Here is a 19,128-nt window from a genome sequence, read left to right on the forward strand (position 1 = left end):
TCTGTGTATGTGGATGAAGCATTATGTTGCTAAATTTTACTTATTTAGCGACTGGCTAGTTAGCTAGCTAGCATGCTAATTTCACCATGCTTTCATGCTACAGTTACAGAACATAATAGCACCACATGAACTGCTGGACTCGGTCTGTGTTACTTTAACATTTAGCCAGACTTAAACTGTTAAATTACCATCATGATAGCTGTACCCTTTCAATTAGCTTGTGCTAAATGCTAGGGCTAATTGCCATAAATCACTAGCACCGATTGCAAATGCCAATCGCTAGCATTTTATATCAAATTATCATAATATAATATGATGCCAGAAATTACAATTAGTGCTATTAATTAGCATAAGCAATTTGCAGGCTTATCGAAAGGGTAAAAGCTACTTTTCGCTAATACTTCTCTCTCTGCAGCCTGCAGATTCAGGAGATGCTGGTTTTTATAGGAAGGGGCAGGGATGGAGGTTGGTGACAAAAGCTGCCTCTATATACGTCATCTGCTTCCAGATCAGCCAATAGCCAAAGTCAATGCATTCAATTCAATTGCAATGGCCAGGTTACGACCAGTAGTGAGCAGTCGCTATGCATACTTATATCACTAAAATGTAAAAATGTAGACCTAAATCCATCAACAATGCTACAAAATACCCACACATTTTGGTTTTCAGCTAAAAACAAAAATGTTTTGGGGGTTTAGCTACTCTTTTATATCTCCATATAGCTGCTTGTTAACGTGAGAGAATGTTTTGGTAGGTATGTGCCAATGTGCATGTGTGCTTCCATATTCATATTTGTCTCAGGGGTGGTGTCTGTCAAGCAGCCATTTCACACTCAAGCAGTCTCCTGAGGGTAGAAGGGGGGAAACACAACCTCCCCCATACATTCTGTGCATACACACAAATAGAAACCTGAGATTTTTTTTATCCAAAATACCGTGACAATCTGGGATTTAGTTGTGTGAACGATGTGTCAGTCACACCACAAGTTGAGAGAGACCATTTAGTATTCCTTTGTCTTATTTAGTATTCAGAAAAATGACATATAATGATGTATAAATGGTCTTGTTCACGAGTAAGATGGAGCGGGAGATCGACAGGCGGATCGGTGCGGCTGCAGCAGTAAAGCAGGCGCTGCACCGGACCGTCTTGGTGAAGAGTAAATTGAGAGCTTCCGCCTCAGCTCTCAATTTACTGGTCGGTCTACGTTCCTACCCTCACCTATGGTCACGAAATCTGAGTCGTGACCGAAAGGACAAGGTCACGGGTACAAGCGGCCGAAATGAGTTTCCTCCGTAGGGTGGCCGGGCTCAGCCTTAGAGATAGGGTAAGGAGCTCGGACATCAGGAGGGAACTTGGAGTCGAGCCGCGACTCCTTCGCATCGAAAGGAGTCAGCTGAGGTGGTTCGGGCATCTAATTAGGATGCCTCCTGGACGCCTCCCATTGGAGGTTTTCCAGGCACGTCCAACTGGGAGGAGACCCCGGGGAAGACCCAGAACACGCTGGAGGGATTATATCTCCCAGCTGGCCTGGGAACGCCTCAGGATCCCCCAGTATGAGCTGGAATATGTTGCGGGCGAGAGGGAAGTCTGGGTCAGCCTGCTTGGCCTGCTGCCACCGCGACCCGACCCCGGATAAGCGGAGGAAAATGGATGGATGGATGGATGGACATATAAATGACCTCCCACCCATAAAAAGCATTAAATCCTATGATAGTTATATACCAAATCAAATATATAAATATAGTCTTTATATATATTCTATTCTTATTCTGCTCCCATTTCCTGCTGCTTTGTAACTAATATCCTGGTTTGAGAACCACTGGCTGCCGTCAGCTGCACGCCAATGCAAACGTACACATTTTGACAACATAGACCCATATTTTGAGCTATGACTGGCTGAGAAATCCAAATTAAAAAGTCAACAACCAATTTTTTTCTGGGAATCAAACTTCCTCAGAGGATTATGTGAGTACACCAAAAAACTCCCAACAGTCAAATAAAATCTGCTGCGCCTTCTTTGAGAGATGCCGTCTCCCGCCGCAGATCTGAAGCAGAACTTCAACCTGAAAATAGATGCCTGTCGTGCACAGCGGGCACGCTTTAATGTAAGTTGGCTAATTTGTTTGTTTCTTTCAGGAAAGGTGGAGAAGAGTGCAGGCACTCTAGCGACGCCTTTCATGCGCGAGTGCCTAAATTAGAAGAGATCCATTTTATTTATAGCGCTTCGTTTAGTGTAAACGTTAGATGTGCTTAGTTTGATTGGGTTTAATTAGAATGCAGACGTTTGTTTTAGAGGAGCACAGGTGGGAGGGGTTGCCGGGGGAGAGCTGCGTCCTCAGGTTGTGCAGTGAAGTTGTGATCCGGGGCGGTAGCTGAGAGGTATTTGTGTCACCGTGGTTTGCACACCGCTGTATTTCCTCTCCCCAGTGCTGCTCCCGAGACATATTCTCTTTTAGTAACAAGAAGTGAGTCTCTGGCTTGTCGGGGGTAAGACGATATCAAGGTTGGTGTGGTAAAAAGTCCATTTCCAGATTGTACATCAAATCACTCTCTCAGATGGCAGATGTTGCCAGAGGCCAGATATAAATCCAAGCGGAGAAGAAAGCGTCGGCGCTCTTAGCTGAGCACAGAAATCTGTATGAAACAAGCCTACCGAGTCAATTGATCCAAAACGATTCAGCGTTCTGTTGAGCGAGAGTAAAAACATGTCTGCTTTGGTTGAAAACTCCCTGCATTCATTAATCTCACAGCTTGACATGGGATTTTAGTCTCCAATATTTTATATTAGAATTATGATCAATGAAGTTTGACGATGATTCGTTATTTGATTTGTACGTTTATTTTAACTAATCAATCAATATTACTAAGATGATAAAATGATGTATTGTCATCGAACGTATAAAGGGGAAATTGACTTCCAATAGTAGCTAATGGTCTACATCTTTAAGACTAAATCACCCAAAACAAATTGTGTTTGCAAGCAATTATCTAGATGGTTAAGCTTTAGTTATGCACTAAGAATAACAATATTTAAGGTGTCTTGGCAGACAATTGTTGAATAAGAAGTTCCGGTCTTGCCACACACCATGGCCCCTAGTTCCATGGTGGTAAATGACAGATAAGGCAGTGGGGGTGTGACTGGCAGGCAAAGCTCTTCCCCATTATCTGTCGAGCCTCTGGATAGGAAGCACAGACAGACTGACCGTTATTATACTATTAGTAAGTACAGATATTTAAATCACTGCAATATAACCAGGCGTCAACCTCCGGTTCTAAAAACCTGCATTCTCTCTACTGTCCATCAGGGGGCGACTCCTCTGGTTGTATAGAAGTCTATGAGAAAATGACTCTACTGACTCTTGATTTATTCCCTCAGTAAGCATTGTAAACATGAGTTTTCTTTCTCTGTCTCTCTCTCTCTTTCTCTCTTCTTACTGTTGAGCAATAAATTAATTAGCACACTTAAACGGCATGGGAGACACCCACAGCCTTGGGGCGAATTGATCCTCCATAATTTCTTTGTTAATTGCCTCTCTGGGGAGGCATTGGAGTAAAGGAAGCCCCGGGGTAACTGAGTCCGCCACACTTACACACTGGCTGCTTTTGGGACACGCTCACTTCCCCTCCCTCCCGTCCTCCCTCTGCCCATTAACTTGTGGCTTCCACCTCCTTCTTTTTTCCGGTGTGGAAACCTGCCCGCAATTCCCATTTTCACCCATGCATCACCTCCGTTTCACACTTTCATTTCTAACCTCCCTTTTCTCTCAAATACTCTCTTCTCTCATTTCTACTCTGTGGTGATTTTTCACTGTCTTCCCTTTCTCCCACTCTCCCACCCTCTTCCCTACTTTGTTATTCCTGCGGTCTTTCCAACTGTAGTTCTTCATCCCACCTTGACAGCGAAATGTACATTAAAGCACACCCTCACATCGCTGATTTATGGCACTGGATGGATAAAAATCTGTTGGCATCATGAAGGTATTGAAACGCCGCGAGGTGGCAGGCTTCATTTCTGTCTTCGCCCTGCGGTGAATTCTGCCCCTCTCTGCCCAGACTGAGGGGGGAGGTAGGTAGGAGTTTGAAACACGAAGAGCACTTGCTTTATCTGAGCTCACTTTGATGTGTCAAGTCCAACATGTCGAAGGCTCTTCTTTTAGGCGCAATGCTGAGCATGTAAATCAATAGCACTGGGCTCAGAAACGTGTAATAATGAATCTCGACCTACCAACCCTCGTCCATCAGTGTGTCTCTTGCTCTCCACCCAACAGCTTAATATGCACGATTGGGATTTTAAGATATTCTTCATTCTTTCCAAAAGTTTTAGTGGCCAAACTTAAACGAACAGAAGAGACAGGAGGTGAAAACTCCTTCTCCCTTTCCTCAGCTTTAATTATACTTTATTCTCTGGTACATTGCTAAGCTTCCGTGGTGTTACTCCTGTCTGTTTCTCTAAACTGGAGGCATGCTGACCGTCACCTATGATAATGTAATACAAACCCACATCAAAAAACTCATCACTTTAGGATTCCACTACCATTTCGGCAACTGACATCAATGAGATACAAGACGTGTGAAGAGTATATATGGTGTTTTAAGGAGGAGGGTAAGATGGATGATTGGTCTAGGCAGTGTGCGACTTTTACACTGACTGTCTTTAAACCGTGGGCCCAATCTGTGATAAAACAGCCTAAAGTTTAGGTTCACTTGCAATCTTTCCCAAGTAAAGTTTGCCCAGTTGACATGGAAAACAACCACAACCTCTATTGTGTTTAGTTGGAGGACTTGGATGCAGAGTTATCGGTGCATAAAAGATTTGACTGTTCATCCGGTCAAGTCAAAAATAAAATGGCTCCAAAGTCAAACCATTCCGTACATGAACTACTCTCTTGCTGCACAGTGGCAGAACCAAGTGTATGAGCTGAGCTTCTGAAAGACACACAGGTGTCAGAAGACACTTCCCAGCTGTTAATACTGTTTGGACAGACCAGTGGGTGGGAATCAGAATTTGGAAGCAGTCCCCTACTTGATGGAAGACTTTCTCACCTTTAGAGTCTACCAATCAGTTACTGTACCAAGCTGCTTTTTTCTTCAAATGGCTGCACTGTAAATGTACTGAGGCAGTGACACATTTGGAAGGTGACTGACCATTCAATCCTTTTGGAAATCCTTGTGAAATTCCTAAAGTTCGAAAATTGACTCCCTTGTTCGGTACTTCCACAGGTTTGACACGGCGGCATGTTTGGGCAAAATTGTATCTTTCAGGTCCTGAGCTTTTGATCAAACTTTCACAGTCTCCACTTCAAACCCATATCATTACAGAAGTCAGAGAATGGAGAATAAGTAGGACATTGTAGTGCTGCTTAAAAGACATTCCTTATAGAAATACTGCCAGTGCACCTTTGAGTGAGGCAATTACCCTGTAATGGCTCTTTCCATTTACAGAAAATGGGGGGCTGTAATGGTGAGCTCCCACCTGTGAATAAGTGTGAATGGGTTGCTGAGTTAAACTTCACTGGGCGGATGAAAGGTTAAATGTTTTTTTTACTGAGTATCCTGTCCTCTAAAAATCTCCTGCACACTTAGGGCAAGTACATGAGTGGGTGGCATGGGGATTATTTTTGAGACTGTTAAGCGTTAGTCAATTTTCACACTTCAAAGGTCTGGAACAAAAAGTTTGAACCGTGGGGTTGAAGGCTGATGGAAATACCCAGGAATAGGTTGTCAGAACTGTTAGATCTGGCATTTACCCCTTCAAAAAAGCATGTATGATAAACGACAGGGTTGCTGTGGTGATAACCTTTCACGGTGTCTTCTATCTTAAAGTAAATTGTAACACGTTGAAATCAAGGACCTTTTAATTACCCTGTTATATACTCAGCAAATAGGTGACCTTTGGTGAGGGTAATGGTTGTTTAGTTGGATGGCAGTGACCTTTACTGGTCACAGAGGGAGAGGGCTTGTGGGAGCTGAGGAGCATTCACACATGCTTAGTGTTTGATACTTAGATTTTATTTAATAAATCCTTCCACAAAAATGCTGGAGGGAAAAACACTACAAGTGTTGCTGGAGTTTTAAGCTCTTCTCCTTTAACACACACCCAGAGCATTAACTCAAATTACATGTGTGATTTAATAACACGTACAGTGTACTGTACTGTAAATATAGCAATGACTCAGTGTAATTTACCAGCATATATATTTCCCTATGCCCTCAATACAAGAGTAGATGGAACACATAATAGGATAACTAGATGGCGTAATATTAAAACAAAGTTGGATGAGGTTGGGGTTGTTGGATGGGAACACAGGACGTTCACCCAGGAGACCATTATTCGTGTCTCGTCTCATTTTAACTTTTGTTATGTACGAACATAACTCCGCGTGGAGTTAGGGTTAAAATGATGGTTAAAACTACTGAAAAAAGACCCAGGTTGCACTGAACTGGAATCATCTGGAGAGCAGATTCTTCTCGAAAGAGACAGGAAACAAATACTTTAAAGGCTTCATTCCTCCAGACTTACCTCGTCAATAAGCACAAAACATGTATTAGTCAGTTTATATAGTCGGAGTGATAATAAAGTCCTGCTTGTTGCAAACATGCAATGAGGAACCATGCCATGTTTATTGGTAAATAATCTTATAACAATTAAAAAGAGGAAGACATTTCAAACAATAGAATCAGCACTCTCTATGGGGTACTTTGGTGGTTGGTGCCCTCCCTGCATGACCCACATAACAAGACTGTTATCACCCTCCTGGTTAACCTTTTGAGGCTGATGATCTGTCATACACCCCAAGGCTTATCTCCGAGCCCCAGAGGTACTGTCTGTCCCAGACTACCACTGAGATGTCATTACTGTGGGTTCAAACTATAACACACACACTCTCGGCTTAATCATTCAGGGGGCCGTGATTCGTAGCAGACTTGAATCGACAGCTCTCCGCAGGTTTATTTAATAAAAGGTTTGATATTTTGAAATGAGAGGCTCCTCGACGAGCATCAAAACGGTCTGGATCTCTTTATTTAGTCTCATATTCCGTATCCTTTTTTACGGTTTTTGTTTTTTAATGAAGTGAATTCTTTAGCTTCATCTATGTTTCAAGAGTCTCAAAACACACTATAATTAGCAGACCGTCGCAGAAATGGAGACTCATCCTTAAATAAATATAGTGTTGTGTGTATACTTTAAAGTTTCAGAATCCGTTTTATATCAGCACATGGTTGAAAACAAGTCTGTGCCATAGCTAATAATGTTAGCCTGAACATCTCTTTGCCTTGAAGCCCCAGGAATATAAAACGATCAGATTACAAAAGGCTGTTGTCAGCAGCAGTCACTGCTTCAGACTCACGTCTGAGTGAAGAGAACTTCAGGAGCAGGAACTTTTTGGGGGGCAGGAACTACGGCCCGGGTTCTAAACCGATTTTCCCTGCAGGCAGAATTCACATGAGTTCCTCTCAAGGTCCCTGAGTTTCTGTAGTTGTTAAAGGCTGTTGGTGTGGTAAGTAAACAACACGGCTCAAATGATCAATGTGTGTTTGTCTAATCTGCACCCCATCAGGTTTTCTGACAAGTTGTTAGGATAGTGTTGTATGGTGCCCTTCACTTGCATGCTTTAATAATTGACTGTCGTAACCATTTATAGCTTGAAAATCAACAGGATTTAAAACATTACATAATGCAAAGTGAGCATAATCAAAGCATTTCTTTAACTGATTCTAAAAGGTAGCCGTTGGATTTTTTTAAACCTCTTGTAGTGCTAGGGAGAGGTTTTTGTATGCCTCCGCACCGCTAACAAACGTAGCCAGAGTATTCTTGAGGTAAACGGTAACGCCCTCAGCTAGAGCAGGAAAGATGAATCCTGCAAACGAAGAAGCACGGATGGAAACAATGCCGGATTCTAAATGTTCAAAGTAGAGTAGGAAATGTACTCAGCAAGTGTTGTTAGACCTCAAGGACACACACACAATTAATGTTGGTGATTAAAACTCTACGGAAACACTAAATGAAAGCAAAGACAATTCCACAGGGCACCATTCATTTACCTGAGCACGGATTCTGTATTACTCTCTCTGTGAGCAGTGTAGTGTTGTTGCTGGTAGCAGATTTAATAAATATGAATTAATATCAAGATATGTAATTATATAACTTCAATTATGACTTATAAACCCATACATTAGTATTAAAGAATGATGGCACTCAGCTTACGCCATAAGCCACCAGTAGTTTAACGAGCGAATTTTGGACGTCCAATTTTGAACGCCATTGGGAAAACTTCAAGATTTGATATTTAGCAATTAAATCTTAATCTCAGGGTTTTACGGAGTTCTTCTCAAGGTGTACAGAGACCTTTTATTTCATATACACACAAATCAAATGATCATGTTCTTTATAAATGAAATATTTATTAGACTAACTACATAACGAAACTACTGAACCGAAAAAAATGAATAAACGAAAAAATAAACTAAATCGATATGATGAATAAAAATAAACCACAACTAAATGAAAAAGATTACATGTGACTCATATCATTGACTGATTAATTAAATTTGTCAATCTACGTTTTACATTGAATTTAGTTCAGATGATTTATGCACCGTTCAGCAGCAGAGAGTTTGAGAAGCACCAGGGAAGACTGTTAGTATTAGAGTCTCGGTGAGCGATGGTGACAGGATAGACGGGACGGATGGATGACAGGAAGGAGAAGAAGATGAAAGGCTGAAAATGGATTTCAGAAGTCCGAGCATGTGCACTACCTTCTGTTTTCTGTCTGTGTGTGTGTGTGTGTGTGTGTGTGTGTGTGTGTGTGTGTGTGTGTGTGTGTGTGTGTGTGTGTGTGTGTGTGTGTGTGTGTGTGTCATATTGTATATCTACTCCGACAGTGGGACGGTAAGCGCTGGCATGAAGAGAGAGTATGTTGAGGGAAAGCGATGCATAATGTGTCGGCCATATATATATACACACTCTATGTGTGTGTATATACGTATATATATATATATATATATATATACACACACATAGAGTGTGTTGAATTCAAGTATATGCACGGAAATGTTCTGTCTGCTTCTCTCGCTCTTTATCACTTCCTGTCATTCTCTCTCTCGCTCTCTCGCACACACACACACACACACACACACACACACACGGCAGGTGTCAGAGAGCTCTGCCATCTCCAACTCTGAGAGAGAGTCTGTCAACCAGCGTAGCTCTTCTCCTTCTACACTGAACCACAGTGACAGCCGTGTCATTACTACAGTGGGATACACGTGTGTGTGTGTGTGTGTGTGTGCTCGCTCAAAGACATGCTTTACTCATGCTATACGTGCACGCGTGTGCATATAGGTGCACGGTCATTACCAAGCCGGAGTCATCTGCTCCTTCTCGACAAAGTAGAAAGTTTCTGACCAACTCCTCCAGATGTATTATGGATGTTGGCCTACAATACATCTGCCTCTGTTGAGGCTTTCATGTCTGAACAAGTGTGTGTGTGTGAGAGAGAGAGACAATGATTGTGTGGAGGAGGAGGAGGAGGAGGAGGAGAAAGAGTGGAAGAGAAAGGTCATGCAATGATGGTAAGATGGAAAGAGAAGAGAGGTGCTGAAGTCGTGTGCTTTTGAATGGACATTGAGGCAAAAAAGAATTTGATTGTTGGGCCACTTGGTGGTGTTTTTGAAAAGGACACTTCAAAATGACAACAAAAATAAAAATAAAGACAATTTCCATGAAGGCAGGAGAGATCGGAGCACCGGCGTTGGTTTCAGTCCTCTACCAGAGAAGATGGCATTTAGGCCCGAGGAGTGCTGAGGGGTTGTGTCGAGAGAGCCTCGCCATATAATCAAGTCAAGTCAATCCTCAGACCCTCAATTCAGATAAATACAGAAATTCACTGAAAGTAGGGGAGAAACCTCAGGAATAGCAACAGAGAGTAGTGTTTCCTTCCCAAGTCAGACATGTGATAGATGTTATATACAGAGTAGAAAGTAGCAGCAGCTTTAATGCAATTACATCATAATATATGTATCTCCAAATGGTAGTATATGAAAATAATGCAGTATAATTTGTATATAACCCACACAATCAATTGGTAAGTAATCCACGTTATCGTGAACTAGGACAAGTGACGTATAAAGAGCATCAAAGTGGGTATTTTCTGACTGATATTTGACTCTCATTAACCGTTACCTGACTGGATTAGTGCCGATCCTGCAGGGCTGCTGTGGTAGAAATATCCTAACAAGCCGCACAGCTGCAACAATAACTCTAACCCAATAACCTTAACCCACAACCCTAACCCAATAACTCTAACCCTAACCCAATAACCTTAACCCACAACCCTAACCCAATAACTCTAACCCTAACCCACAACCCTAACCCAATAACCTTAACCCACAACCCTAACCCAATAACCCTAACCCTAACCCAATAACCTTAACCCAATAACCTTAACCCTAACCCAATAACCCTAACCCAATAACCTTAACCCACAACCCTAACCCAATAACCCTAACCCTAACCCAATAACCTTAACCCAATAACCCTAACCCTAACCCACAACCCTAACCCAATAACCTTAACCCACAACCCTAACCCAATAACTCTAACCCTAACCCAATAACCTTAACCCACAACCCTAACCCAATAACTCTAACCCTAACCCACAACCGTGGGTTTCCCCCCCCCCCCTACTGTTTTAGGTACCCCTCCACCATGCAGTCATATGTAATATTTAATATTTAAATTATATATATTATTATTATTATATATATATATTTATTTTAATTATTTATTAAATTAATAATGTTATTGTATATAATATTTATTTTATCCAATATTGTGTGCTTTTAAACTCTTGCATGTTTTACTCTATATATATATATATATATTGCATGGGTTAATTAATTTATAATTCTCTTATTTTATTTTTTTATTAAATTATTTATTTATTCCTTTAGACATATACGGTGGTGGGGTTGCCACATATTTAACTATAGTTTTTCTTAATTTTCGCACGCAGACGGATAATATTTTAAATAAAGGACTGTCCATTTTAACTATCTCTTTTAAACCAGTGTTTCCTCATCTTGTTGTTTTATTTATATGTTTGATTCCCCTTTTTTTTTAAAAAGCACTTACCTTAAGTTTTAGATGTGGTGTGCATGTGTGTGCATATATTTATATATATATAATGTGTATTTATCTTTTTATAACTTTTTTTATAACTTTTTATATACTTTATTTAATTTATTTAACTTTAAATTTAATTTTAATTTTTAGTTTATCATGGGGGGACTTTTAGCAAAATCTATGCTCTATATGAAAAGAACACTGAGATCTCTTAGACACATGTTCCCCTTGTGCCCGTGCCCCCCGTGACCTTCACCAGGAGGTCACGCCCCCATCCCAACCTAACCCACAACCCTAACCCAATAACCCGAACCCAATAAGTCTAACCCTAACCCACAAGCCTAACCCAATAACCCGAACCCAATAACTCTAACCCTAACCCACGACCCTAACCCAATAACCCTAACCCACAACCCTAACCCAATAACCCGAACCCAATAACTCTAACCCTAACCCAATAACCCAAACCCAATAACTCTAACCCTAACCCAATAACCCAAACCCAATAACTCTAACCCTAACCCAATAACCCGAACCCAATAACTCTAACCCTAACCCACGACCCTAACCCAATAACCCTAACCCACAACCCTAACCCAATAACCCGAAACCAATAACTCTAACCCTAACCCAATAACCCGAACCCAATAACTCTAACCCTAACCCAATAACCCGAACCCAATAACCCTAACCCACAACCCTAACCCAAAAACCCTAACCCACAACCCTAACCCAATAACCCGAACCCAATAACTCTAACCCTAACCCAATAACCCAAACCCAATAACTCTAACCCTAACCCAATAACCCAAACCCAATAACTCTAACCCTAACCCAATAACCCAAACCCAATAACTCTAACCCTAACCCAATAACCCAAACCCAATAACTCTAACCCTAACCCAATAACCCAAACCCAATAACTCTAACCCTAACCCAATAACCCGAACCCAATAACTCTAACCCTAACCCACGACCCTAACCCAATAACCCTAACCCACAACCCTAACCCAATAACCCGAAACCAATAACTCTAACCCTAACCCAATAACCCGAACCCAATAACTCTAACCCTAACCCAATAACCCGAACCCAATAACTCTAACCCTAACCCACAACCCTAACCCAATAACTCTAACCCAAACCCAATAACCCTAACCCACAACCCTAACCAACAACCCTAACCCAATAACCTTAACCCAATAACCCTAACCCAACAACCATAACCTAACCCACAAACAGGTGAATTCATCATTTACCACCAGCTGCAGTGTAAACAAAACAGGAGACTGAGTTCCCGGTTCTCCGTCCAGGAGAGCTAGAAGTCATGGAGGTTCATGTATTGTCGTGAACACATGCAGCCATGTTCCCATCAGTCCCACCACAGCTGCTAGGTGCTGCTTGCTTGCCACTCGCAGATTTATGTGAAGGGGTTACCTTTAAGGTGGACCAGGTTAAATTATTGATGAGCCGCTCTCTACTTTTTTTAACTTTCTTAATATTTTTCTTTCGAAGTGTTAAACTGATAGCAATAATCGGTCAAATGGTTTATAATGAACATCCCTTCGATACAAGTCTGTGAAGTAAGGAGGTCTGGCTGGTTGAGACCGTGGTTTAGTTCCCGTGTGAAACCAGAAGTCAACGTAGACTTATTTGTTGTGTAACTTCCATATTTAAGGGAGTATTTTAACCTAAACTTTCCCAAACCTTATGAAGTATTTCAATCGTAGTTGTTTAAACCCTAAACATAATCTTTTTCTAAAAAGTTAAGTAGTTTTGGTTTTAGTTTTGTTGCAGGTGCACTTATGGTGCAACTCAACACTCCAAAAAGGTTAGGGGCTGTTTCTTTTCTTTTTTTTACATAAAACTTTGCATAAGTTATTATTTGAACCGTTATATGAGAATAAGTTGGTTATCATGATGAATAAAACAAAAATTGTGGTGCCGCAACCTGGTTCCTTAAACAACCTCTAGAATGAGGAAAAACATTACAAGATTAGATAACAGTCAAAACCTAATGTCAAAACATGGAGAATGACACTTTGAGGCAACCAATGCAAATGGACACACGCAGTGCTCAAAGCTACGCTAACACTAACTGTCTGCAGGGCCACCCAAGAGCCAAATCAGCAGCCAGTCTCTGCTTCTTCCTCTCTCCCGTCTTACGCCTCGTCCACACCGACCATGTCAGCCTGTTGGCTTATGCTGCGAGTTCATTCATTTCTAATGAGTCGCGTGTGTTCTCCATCTGCAATGACAGCTGCAGTTGCGTTGTAAGAAACACGCATTCCATTTCTACAAGACATGCATCAAATACCGTGTGCACTCCTGGGCAGACTTGTGCTGGCCCTTTACATGTCATATTCGGTGGTACGAGGTCTTAGATGTCAGGTGCTTGGTCTTTGTAGCTGTGGCATTACACCAGCGCGACTTGGTGGTCCAGCTACAAATGACTATGCATGTTAAATGGGACAGCCCTTTGTACAGTAGCAGGCTGCTTGCAGCTGCAGGAATGCACTCATGTTTCTGCAGCTGCAGCCACCTGCTAACACGTCATGTTTTTTTTAATGAACCACATACGCACAGCTGTGCTGGCCTACATGATGAATGGAGAACAGAGACCTGGAGCTTGTCCTCCACCTTCCTTTTCTTAGCGTTTACATCACATACGATGCAAGAACACTACGAGACAAAGGCTACATTTGTGCAACCTCTGGCTCTCGGTAGGCAACAGAATTTATTTGAACCAAACCTTTCCTGAAAAAATGGCAGCTTTTAGTTCAAATGGCTAATTTTTTTAAGCGACCTGTTCGGGTGGATGTTGTGACAGTTCCGTAGCGTGTCGGGGAGCATCTGGTCAGTGACCAACTTCCTGACACGGAGCAGCTAAATGCAGACAGGCCAGTCGTCTCTCTGGTCGTCTCTGCTTGCTCTCCCTGTTTGCTCCCCCCCACCCCATCACCCACATCAGGAATGTTCCTTTCTCGCTCTCTCTCCTCTCCCCATTTCTCGGCCTCTGCCTTCATTCCATCTCTCCTTGGTAATGCATCTAAACTGCCCTCTCTCTCTCTCTCTCTGTCCTATCCATCTGTACAGACTAGAGTGACTAAAAGGCTCGGGGTTGTGTGCCGTGCCAAGCCGAGTGCACGGATTTGGATAACCGCTGTCTGGAGATATGTCTGAGATAACAGCCCACAGTCACTCACTCCTGGCCCCGGCTGCCAACCATGTGTGAGGTGAATGTGTGTGTGTGTGTGTGTGTGTGTGTGTGTGTGTGTGTGTGTGTGTGTGTGTGTGTGTGTGTGTGTGTGTGTGTGTGTGTGTGTGTGTGTGTGTGTGTGTGTGTGTGTGTGTGTGTGTGTGTGTGCATGCTCGAGATAGCCCCGCAGCCTCTTGCTCCTGTCCCTCCAGAAAGTGGTTTACAGCTGATAGCAGCTGATTTCACGCATTACAAAAGTGGACACCTCGAAAAATAGATATAGAGGGAGAATTTGATAAAAGTTCGACAGCTAGTCCAGAGAAAATTTGGTAAAGAAAATAAAATGATGTGATGGAATACACAAAACATCGTCTTTTGCTTTTTGTCAGACTTTTTCAGAAGGGATGTCAGCCCCGTGTGCTTTCTCTCCATTCCTGCCAGCACATCTCTGCTTGTAGCACCTCTTTTTGTCCTATCTCATCTCACAGATGCTCAGTTGGATTCCCTTCATGCAACTAGAGAGAGGTCGCCGGAAATGAGAGTCGATTTGACCGGTGTACTCACGGAACCGGTCATTGGCATGACGTCCCCAGCAGCCATGTGGAAGGAAGAAGCCAAAAAAAGGCAATTCAACCGAGTCACTCGGCTTTCTTAAGAGGCCTCTAATTTTTGCCATGAAAACCCAGTGGTGTTTACAAGCGGCTCGATGGAAGCAGGCCCTCCTCGAGTACGCCGCTGGAATATCTAGTTGGCCGTCGAGGAGCGTGCATGCTCACTAAACCCTCGCCCAGATGACAAGGTCCTCTCATCAGATCCACACTTGGCAGTGGCCCATTACAAACCACAGAGTTCACTGATGGCCACTGAGTAGCTCCACTGGAAGCAGTTGGGATTAAAGACCATGGTGGGGGGGCAGTGAGGTACATCATAGGAACACAGGTAGGCCACATACATATACAGTATATATATATATATATATAAACATGCAAGTTAAATGATTTATCTGCTTCAACAGCACTTTGGAGGCGCAGCGTTTTGAGACGGTTGCTATGATACGGAATATCCTCAGAAGTAAAGATGCCGGTGCAAGGTAGAGTAGTACTTGCTCTGGGTGAAGGGAAGGCTGAAGCACTTATGGAGAGAGGACGGAGGCCCCGTCGTTCATGAGATGTTTTGGCCGAGGAAACATCTCATTCAGTCTCCGTATAAATACCCTGTGGCAATTCAGGGGTCAACCTCCACTTAGCGCTCCAGTATTATGCTGAAGTTCTACACAGATGGTTAGCTTTTAAAAGACATTTTAATGTGACAATTTCAAGTGACAAATATTTGTCTTGTGATTTCAGAGATCCCTTGAAATTTTGCAATTGAGGCTTTTAGGGGGTCGGAAGTGTCCCCAGAAACCCCCGTAGTTTGCACACTGAACTCGTTGTCGTGTACCACTTGTAGGTAGATAGGACAGTTGTTTGTGGTATTTTTCCTGCCTGTCCTCCACTGCAATTGGATAACTGATGAATATTTTCCAACTCTAGACAGGCCTCTGTTTGAATGTGCCGTTACTGTTGTTTTAAGATGGACTTCACCTTTAACAGGAGTTCAAATCTGCCTTAGCCCCCTTAACCGTCCTGTGGGCTCGTTTTCACATTCTATGTGTTCTATTTCTGTTTTGCGGCAGTTAGCTAGAGGCAGAGTTCAGCGTAGCTGGAGGCATGACTGGCCTGCATGTGTTCACTCATATTGATGTGTCTGAGGGCATTCACATCAATTAATAAAACACGGTGAGAGCTCACAAATGACTTCTGCCAGGATAGATGTGATGTGCAACGTCATATAGACGGCAAAATGCCATACAAGATGAATTTTTCTCTGTTTAGATATACATGTCTGGGTCCAGAATTTCGATACACCAGCAGGGACATTGGAAGGAAGCCTTTTACAAATCACCACCGTCTTCTCCCACACGGATAAAGTAGTGCTTTATGTTACATTCATCTTCCTGCTCCTTTGATTTCTGTAGACATGTATTGAGCAGCACAGCATGGCCCCACAACATACAAGGTATGCTTACACATAGTTCACTGCCATTTAGCTGGTTATTACATAAAAGAGCTACTATGTTCACCATTTTGAAGAAGTGTGATCTTCATCCACACAGGCCCCGATGAGATGTCCTCAAAGGGCAAAAACTTTATCTTTGCAACCGTTGCTTTTGGAGTAGTTCTTTTGATTCCATTCATTTACAGTATAACCTTATGTGAATATATTCAACAGCATTTGCCAGTTATTTGTATGTGTCCGCTGGGTTTGCGTACCACGTGGATACGCTTCTAAAACTGGGACTTGTCTGCCCAATTTGTGGCTGACTGTCAGACTGGCTCTGTTGTGGATGGTGTCTTACTGGGAAAGGGAGGCTGAGAGACTTGTCTGGTTTCGGGGCTTATTAAAAACTTTTGTTTTTCTGGAAACTGCAAATTTGAGAAGATCCAAACAGCTTTCACTTTGCATAATTCAAATTATTTGACTACAGTCCCTCAATTACATTGTTTCAACTGAGAGGTAAGTGAAATTGAGCTCAGTTAATCACTTGGCACTGCACACGCTGAAGTGCTGTATTGGTATTGTCAGAGAGCCAACCGTGTTCAGGAACAGGGCTGATTAAAGTTTGAATAAGGCTGTTGAATAAAGGACCATTTAGACTGATTATTGTCCTGTTCTCTGCATCAGTGAGTCATCGTCACCACGTCAAATAGGACCGTTTAGAAATGCTCAACGGAACCATGTCCAACGTTTCTCAACATGAAACATTGCTTTAGGATGGAGATGATGCAGTTCAAAGCAGAGAGAAAAGTTTGCCAATATTAGTTTAGCTTGTGTTTCCTTTACCCAAAACATATCAGAATAGTACAGAAGCCTTCAGACAATATTTCAGTGTCTGAATATGAATTTGTCTGATTTACTTCCCGCTGGGTTTAGCTTGGCAGTTTGAAAGCAGCAAAACACAACTGACAGTGAATGTGGGTGGAAAGCCAGTGAGGGATCAACGCGACTCCTACTGGTTAGTCGGGACATGAAGGCTGGAATCACGTGGGAATAACATGAACCTCAGTGTGCACACTTCAAATCCAAATCAAATTGTATGTTTGCAACTGAATCCGAACCTTATTGTCTTAAAACAAGTGAAAATTAATCTTTTCTATCTTTTTTAGTTTTCAAGAAATTAGAGTATTTTTAAACAGGAGAACGGGGAGGAGGTTTGGTCAACTTGAAGGAAAATGACACTTTTGTTGGAGAAAACCAGATGCCATGTCGGAAACAACATAACATGTTCTTACCATGCTGGAGGTCAAATCTTAATACGTGATGAGGTTTGCACTGAATCACATTAGACGGTAACTTTACCCAGATCGATACCCCAGTCCCACTGGGATTTTGGAATGGGAAGAACATCACCTTTTGGATATTTTAGGTGACATGAACATGTCCAACTCTGGGTGCAACATGTTGGTGTATAAAGGTTAATGGAATCCTCTTCTTTAGCTCAGTGAATTAAGCCGCACAGTAACTGGAAGGGAAGACAGACGTAATCTACTCAAAATGAACCTCTTGGATAATTATTCTTAATAACATATTATTACATTTGCTTTGAGTTATGTAGGAAATAAGAGGAGAGTCTTTTCTGTGAGATGGAGGCATTTTGATTTGGGCTACCAGACTCATTTGAAAAGCAGAATCATAGTTTTATGTTAATTGTGGCATCAGTCACACCATGTCAAATATAATAGAAAGTGATTTTGTCATTGACTTATATGTATCTATTCTCTTTTGAATATGTTGCCCGTTGACTTTAAGTGTCATATTAACCCAGAAAATTCCCAAAATATTGGATCTTATGCAAGAACAATTCCATATTCTCATCTTAACTTCCTCTGACATTGTTTTTGTATTGGTGGACGCGTACTAGTGAGCCACATCAGATTCAGAGACTTGACTCCAGATAACTGTGTGACTGACCAGCGTAAACATGATGAAAGACACCTGTGCAGAAATGACATTAGCGTAAATCACTCCCCAATAACACCATCTAAAGCTACGCATCCTGCCCCATATGTCCCATATTGAAGTCCTGCTTTCAGAGCTCCATAGAGGAAAGTCTATTCTCTTTATCAGCGTTGAGTGGTGTTAATGCCGAGGCACCTGAGGGATCGCACTGTCCCTGAAGTGAAAAAATAAATGGTTCCATATGAAAAACAGATCGCCACAATAAGGCCATCGATGACTAAAGGGATATATATACAGGACTGTCTCAGAAAATTAGAATATTGTGATAAAGTTCTTTATTTTGTGTAATGCAATTAAAAAAACAAAAATGTCATGCATTCTGGATTCATTACAAATCAACTGAAATATTGCAAGCCTTTTATTCTTTTAATATTGCTGATTATGGCTTACAGCTTAAGAAAACTCAAATATCCTATCTCTAAATATTAGAATATCATGAAAAAGTATACTAGTAGGGTATTCAACTAATCACTTGAATCGTCTAATTAACTCGAAACACCTGCAAGGGTTTCCTGAGCCTTGAAAAACACTCAGCTTGGTTCAGTAAACTAAATCACACGTATGGGGATTATCACAATATTCTAATTTTCTGAGACAGTCCTGTATTATATTATATATTATATTAGCCTATAAGTCAACAGGATGATGTCAACATAATGATGAAGTGTCATTTATATATCAAACTCAAACTCTTGCAGGTGTCTCACACAGGTCATGCATATTTAAAAGATTAAACAGACTGATA

General features: G+C 41.8%; 1 protein-coding gene across 1 annotated transcript in view; it reads left to right on the forward strand.

The window, feature by feature from the left end:
• astn1 (astrotactin 1) overlaps window positions 1-19,128 on the forward strand; it is a gene marked incomplete at both ends in the record, with an annotated part of 365,883 nt that overhangs the window by 283,536 nt on the left and 63,219 nt on the right. The window lies entirely within an intron of this gene.

The sequence above is a fragment of the Pholis gunnellus genome (genome assembly GCF_910591455.1).
Source record: "Pholis gunnellus genome assembly, chromosome: 14".
In the NCBI taxonomy this organism is placed as follows: domain Eukaryota; kingdom Metazoa; phylum Chordata; class Actinopteri; order Perciformes; family Pholidae; genus Pholis; species Pholis gunnellus.